Source organism: Lygodium microphyllum, chromosome 6 (assembly GCF_053477565.2).
Source record: "Lygodium microphyllum isolate KBCC chromosome 6, Lygodium_microphyllum_v1.1.10, whole genome shotgun sequence".
Classification (NCBI taxonomy): Eukaryota; Viridiplantae; Streptophyta; class Polypodiopsida; order Schizaeales; family Lygodiaceae; genus Lygodium; species Lygodium microphyllum.
Window position 1 is genome coordinate 111,108,566 of NC_141140.1, and position 7,026 is coordinate 111,115,591.

Sequence of the window (7,026 nt, forward strand, 5' to 3'; positions counted from 1 at the left end):
GTCATGTGAGTACATAGCAGCATTCAATGCTGGAATTTTTATATCCAATGTAAACATCCTGCCATTTCTTTTGCCTTTATCAATGAGTTTTCATCCTTGACCATACTCTTCAATGTAGCATCCATCTCCATTGAATCTAATTTGCAGATTCTGTTCATTAAAGGCATACTATAATCTTCAAAAATCAGAGTGAGAATCGTATTGAAGGCCTACTTTGAATAAAAACAACTTATATCATCTTGTGAATCAAGTTAGTCTATCACTAGAGAGTTGGAACTTATAAGAAATTTTATAAAACATTTACTATGACTAAGACTAAAATTTAAAAAGAAACATATTAAAGATAAGGCTAAAGTTGGATAAAATACTAGTCTCTTGGTAAAAAATAGTAATATTTAAGTTCTATGGCATATTTAGATATACAAAACAAGATTTGATGTAGAGAGTCAATTACCCCAAAATGCCAATAGTCAATGCACTTAAGGACTTGTATTGCAACCAATTTTTACTGAAAATTTGCAACAATAACCATCATTGCATTCTCAGCCAATACATGTGCTTTTGTTCCCATTCAACCGTAGTTACAATGCCTCCAACAGACTTGCATTCCAATCTGATGTGGTGACTACAAGTCTTGGCAAAGAAGCTGTTACCTCTCTTTTTGCAACTTGCAAGAAGGAGAACACTACCTATGCATCATCCCTGTGTTTGCTGCCCATAAACAGGGTGCCTATTTATGGATAGACAGGGGGCTACTCTTGATCACGATAACAAAGCACCTTCCAGAGATGCTATGCTATTCACCACTCCAATGTTATTCTTGCTTTGCTTCATACTGAATATGGGCCCAAATAAGAGGGTAACTAGCAAATGAATCATTGGAGAGAGGATGAAGAAGACAAAGCTCTTGTTGCCCTCTTAAAACATGCTTGTGTCCTGCTATACAGGCTTGCTCCTACCGTGTCTACTCCCCACAATTTGACCTTTGCTTTGCTTGGAGGTCATGAACAAGATTATCCTTATCAAGTCCTCCATCTGCAGGTCGTGTGTAGTAAAACATGCTATTGGGGAACTTGCTCAAATGCTCAAGGGAGATGTCATCATGGATGTGGTGAATGCGGAGCGAGCATCCATTGCTGAGGAGGCTGGGGCCGCTACTGTCATGGTGCTAGAGCATGGACTAGCTGTTACAAGGGCTGAGGTGGAGTTGCGAGAATGAGTGGCCCCGGCCTAATTAAGGAAATCAAGAAAGTAGTCGCTATCCCTATTATGGCAAAAGCAAGGATTGGACATTTTGTTGAAGACCAGATACTTGAGGTTATTGTTGTTTATTACATTGATGAAAGTGAAATATTGACACCTGCAGATGATGTTAACCACATAAAAAAGCACAATTTTTGCATTCCTTTTGTTTGTGGATGTTGAAACTTGGGAGAGGCTTTGCGAAGAATAGCAAAGGGTGAAGCCATGATCAGAACAAAAGGTGAGGCTGGCACTAGTAATGTTGAAGAAGCTGTGAGGCGCGTCCATTCTAAACTTGGAGAAATACGGAAGCTTTAGGGCTTAGATAATGAAAGTTTTCACATTTGCTAAGGAAATTGTTGCCCCTTATCAGCTTGTTCGCCAAACAAAATAGCTTGGTCGTCTGCCTGTTGTGAACTTTGCTACTGGTGGGGTGGCAACTCCTGCTGATGTAGCCATGATGATGCAATTAGGCTCTAATACCATGTAAAAAATCTAGAGAGAGGCCATAAGGGTAGCAACCATGCTCCCTATTCAATTCATTATCTTCTATCAACAGTTTGTACAACACACTCATCATACAAAAGTAAGGTAACCTATATGTAACCATAGTTGAGTCAGTGCGACCCAACCTTATTCAGCTAAGGTAAACAAACCAAACCAATGTTCATGAGCTTGACTCTCAACAATAGTATCATACTCTCATTTGGTGGAGATAAAAAAACTCCCCTAAATGAGGGTGTGGCACCACATACCACGCCCACAAACAAGGGAGATAGAAAACTCCCTTGGATGAGGGCATGGCACCACACCCTCATTCAAGCAAGTTTGCTAACTTCCCTTAATTAGGATGTGGTGCCATGCCCTTATGAATTCTCCCAAATAAAGGTGTGGCACCATGTCCTCATGTAGGGGGATTTTAAAAATTCCTCAAATAAAGGCATGGTACCACACCCAAAGGGTGTTTTAAAACTCTCTTGAATGAGGGAGTGATCCAACACCCTCATTCATGGGAGATTTAGAAACTCCCCCTAACAAGGTTGTAGCACCATGCCCTCACTCTGAGGAGTTCTTAAAGCTCCTTCGAATGAGAAGGTGGTACTATACTCTCATATTGGGGAGATACAAAACTCGCTTGAATGAGGGAAAGGCACCATACCCTTATACAAAGGAGATAAAAAACTTGGCTGAATGAGGGTGTGGTGCCATGTTATCATTCGAGGGAGTTCTGAAACTTCCTTGAATGAGGACACGATACTACACTCTCATTTGGTGGAGTATCTTAGTGTAATGTCCCCATTACTTAGTATATTTTAATGTGTGTATACATTCCAAAGAAAAATTGATTCATATCGCACATTTATTTTTAAAATAAAAATAAAAATACTAGCTCTAATTATGAAACTGACTCTCATTATGAAGATAATTAATGGGGTATTATATGCCAATTCATGGAAGAAAAACTTGGGAGACCCTCCCAAGACTAGCTTATTAAAACTGTGTTTGTAGTATATAACAACAAAAAAAAAACTAGCCTAGTGGATAGTCACTTGGCAGGTAAGCACACTTGGGTGATGACACTGTCAGGATGGGTGACCTCCCAAGAAGATTTTCCTACTAGTGGGAGCTTCTCGCGCATAGCCAACGGTACCAACAAAGCCATCGTAGCCCGTTGCCAAGTATGCCAAGGCATATGCCTTGGTTGCCGCCTTGGCCACGCATTGCGCAATACATCCTCGCCCATATGTTCGTCAATTTTTATCTTCGTGCTATAAAAATGGAGCCCCTCCCTGACGTCATCAATGACGTCATCAAAAAATGCTAAAAGAAGGTGTTATCTCTTTGTCATCAATGATGTCATCGAAAAACACAAAAAAAAACAAGTGTCCTCTCTTCTACCTCCCCCCTTGCAAAACTATAAATTGAGGGCTTGGGGATGACCAAAAAGAGTGACATGAGCAATATTGATGGGGACGAGACGCTGATCGAGAAGGAGGAGACTCCATTCCACGAGACGAAGAGACATCATTTCGTTCAACCCAAGGAAGGTGATACGCTGAAGGACTCTCATCCTCTTCTATCCTCATCTAAGAAGAGAAGACACTAAAGAACTCTATCCTATTCTATCATACCTCTACTCTCATCTCTATTCCATCATGGCCCCAAAGAAAAATAATTCAGAAGCGGAAATCGCAAATGACCCTACTAATATGGAAGCAACAGTTGGAGTTGCGAGCATGGGAGTCACTAATGGAGTCACGGGCGCGGATAACAACCCTTTACCAACCACGATACCACAAGTTTTTCTAAAAAAGTTCTATCCAAATTCAATAGAAATAAGATAAGTCTCTTGAGAAATATTGACTTAAGGCCAATAAACTTGGTTACAAGAACTAGGAAGTTAGAGACCCCAAAATCTAGATACCCCTAGTTAAATTCCAAGGGGAAGATTTCATTATGTGAAACTCAAGTATCAATCACTACTAGAATTAAGAATCACTTGAAAGTTGCATGATTGATTGAAGTCATAACTGCTTGCAGACATCAATCTTGTTTGTGATCTTCTAGATTAGATCCTGATTGAATTAAGTATTGGAACATATAAAAATCGAGAGGTTTTCCCAAAAACAAATGCTAGAAAGAAACTCTAGGAAGGGCCGATTTGTTGACTTACCTAGGGTTTGGTCTCAAAACCCAAACTGTAAATTATCTTAGAGGAAAGGTATGGCGGCTGTGCTAGAGCATTGCAAGGGATTTCATAAATCCTTAGTCTGCTACTGGAAAAAATTGTTGTACTCCATGAACCAAGGGTAATGGCAATCACTCCTGGACAAGAAGCCTATCAAAGGAATGTGAGCTAATTGTTGATAGGTGACTGTTAGATCAATTAAGAACCTTCATGTCAGTGCTCCATGGGTAACGGTAGGACGCTTCCCTTGTGGGGTAGACCTAGGTTTAACCAGCCTGACAAAATCTAATCATTCTAATCAGAGTACAGATGGCGATATTAGAGTATAGATGGCGATTGGCTGGAAGGTAAACTGTGGGCGACTATTAAAACGTTACTCCTCATGTAATCAAAGGCAGGTACGTTACACTTAGCTCCCCTGAATGAGGGTGTGGAAAAATGCTCTCATCTGTGGAGTATAAACTCTCTTGCATGAGGGCACGGTGCCTTGCTCTCATAGAGGTGAAACCCTCTTCCTCTCATTAAGGGGAGTTTTAGAACTGCCAAATGAAGGCATGACACCACATCCTCATATAATTGAGGATAAAAAAACTCCCTCAAATGAGGGTATTTTAGGGTTTTATAGTTTCAAAGTTTTTAGGATCTAGCACCATAACCTCACACAAAGGAGGTAAAGGACTCTTCGAAATGAGGGCATGGCACCATGCCTTAAGGTTGTGGTGCCATGCCCTCATTCTAAGGAGTTTTTACCTCCTCTATGTGAGAGTATGGTATAATATCCTTATTTAAAAGAGTTTTAAAACTCCCCTAAATGAGGGTGTGGTACCACTCCCTCATTCAAGGTAGGTTTTAATCTCCCATATATGAGGGTATGGTGCCATGTGCTTATTGAGGAAATTCTAAAACTCCCTTAAATAAGTATATGTTGCCACACCCTCATTCGAGAGAGTTTTACAAGTCCCTTGAAAAAGGGCATGGCAACGTGTGCTCATTTAGGGGGGTTTTTAATTCCCTCTATATGAGGGCATGGCACCATGCACTCATATGGAGTAGCTCTAAAAGTCCCTTGAATGAGGGCATGGCACTACACCCTCATTCAAGGGAGTTTTTTATGTCCTCTAAATAAGGCCATGACACTAAAACCTCATTTAGGAGGGATTTAGAACTCCCCTAAATGAGCATGTGGCGCTACGCTCATTTAGGAGAGTTTATAACTCCCCTAAATGAGGGTTTGGTGTTACGCCCTCATTTGAGAGAGGTTTTTATATCCCCTGTGAGGGCATGGTGCCACTCCCTTGTTAAAAACAAGGCCCTTTTAATAAGCTTCCACGAACTAACCTTAGAGAAGAGATTATTTGTGACATCACAACTTATGTAAAAGCAAAAACAATCATCAATATGTCATCTTGCAACTTGCTATCCTACTAGCATCATCCTATATAAGAGGCAGAACTTCATTTGCAGTGAGCTGAAAAATTGAGAGTGGATCACTCTAGCTCCCCCTAGCTAGAGAGATAGATATCAATGTCTTTTGTATCTTCTCTTATTTTGACATGATTCTCATTTGCTACATATTTTATCTTGTATCTAGTTGCATGCATTGCCAATCGTGACTATGTTTGACTATTTTTCATCATAGATAATTCAATTTCCATGTGATTAACTGCAATGAAACTCCATTTTTCCAACACGGTATTAGAGTATCTATATCCTAGATTCATGCATTAAGATCCACATTGAAGTTTAGGCATCTTTCTTTTTGACACAAAGGCCAAATACAATCACATTGTCTTAATTTAAACCTTCAAACTTGTCTTCCCTATTCTTGGCCACCAAAGTATCTACCTACCTTGGAGGACTTGAATCTCTTGATTCACTAAACCATTTCATCTAATATTTTACAAGGAGTTCCAGCATATCAAGGCACCCCTTCTCTATGCAAAAATCAACATGAATGATGCAGATAGTGAACAACATTGCAATTTTCCCCAATCTGGTGGTGCATTCTTCACTAAGTAGTAAATCAACCTAATCTTTCTCATCTCACTAAGATTTATCACATGAGATATAGTAGTTCTTTTGTTGCTCATATAGTCCATTTACTTTATCTAAGAGGTCTCAATGAAATTTTTCTTCTACAAGCTAATGTGAGAAAAATATTCAAACATTGTCAATTGGCAATAGCCAATTTCTTACAAAGCTTCATATTTCTCATCTTAACCACTTTTTTATGCTCTCTAGTTGTTGTCAAATGTATTTTTGAAATCATTTTCTAAATTTTTTAAACCCTTATTACTTCTATCAAAGCCTCTCATGCATTTAAAGACCAACATGTTTGATGGTACAACCTTCCATACTTAGATTGCAAAGGATACTCATGAAGAAGAAGTTGTGGCATGTTATTTCATCTACTTAAAGTCAAGAATTAGTTGCATCAAACTCTTTTGGAGTTATCACGAGGTTTATAAGTCAAGCTCAAACAACTCAACAAACTCTTGAGCAAAAGGAAAAAGATGAGCAAGTGCTAGGAATCGTTGTAATTAGCCTTGTAGATGAGCTTCTCCATCATGTGGATGGGGCCAAAGTTGCATTTGAAGCCTGCCACACATTGGAGACTACATTTAGAACCAAAGGTAAACATTCCACCACATTTAAAATTGACCTTTATGGTTTATAATCGAAGATGGAGAATGTGTCCACAATAATCAACAAAATGAAAGCTTGAAGACCCAACTATCCCCAATGTTGAAGAACTAGTTAAAGATACAAATGTAGTAACCTTGATATTAAAAAATCATGGCATCCAACTTTGATAAAAGGGTCAAAATCCTAAAGGAGAATGAACCAATACCAAGCCTAGAGAGTGTGATAAACTCTCTCATAGAATAACAAAATAAAATGTGGCTAACATTCTATTGGAGTTGGGATATATAGTCAAAGGAAAGAAGATGGATCCATGCAAGCATTGCAAGAATACCTCTCGCAAATCAAACTTATGTTAACTCAAGAATCCTTGCAAGAATTTTGGAAGACTAGATCGTGGAGAAAGGTTTTGCAAGCTTCCAAATTAATTTGCAATAGTTAATTCGTAAAGA

General features: G+C 39.1%; 1 pseudogene; it reads left to right on the forward strand.

Moving 5' to 3' along the window:
* The first annotated feature begins 1,003 nt into the window (after positions 1-1,003).
* On the forward strand, positions 1,004-1,732 carry LOC148034968 (putative pyridoxal 5'-phosphate synthase subunit PDX1 pseudogene; annotated as a pseudogene).
* The last annotated feature ends 5,294 nt before the right edge of the window (positions 1,733-7,026 follow it).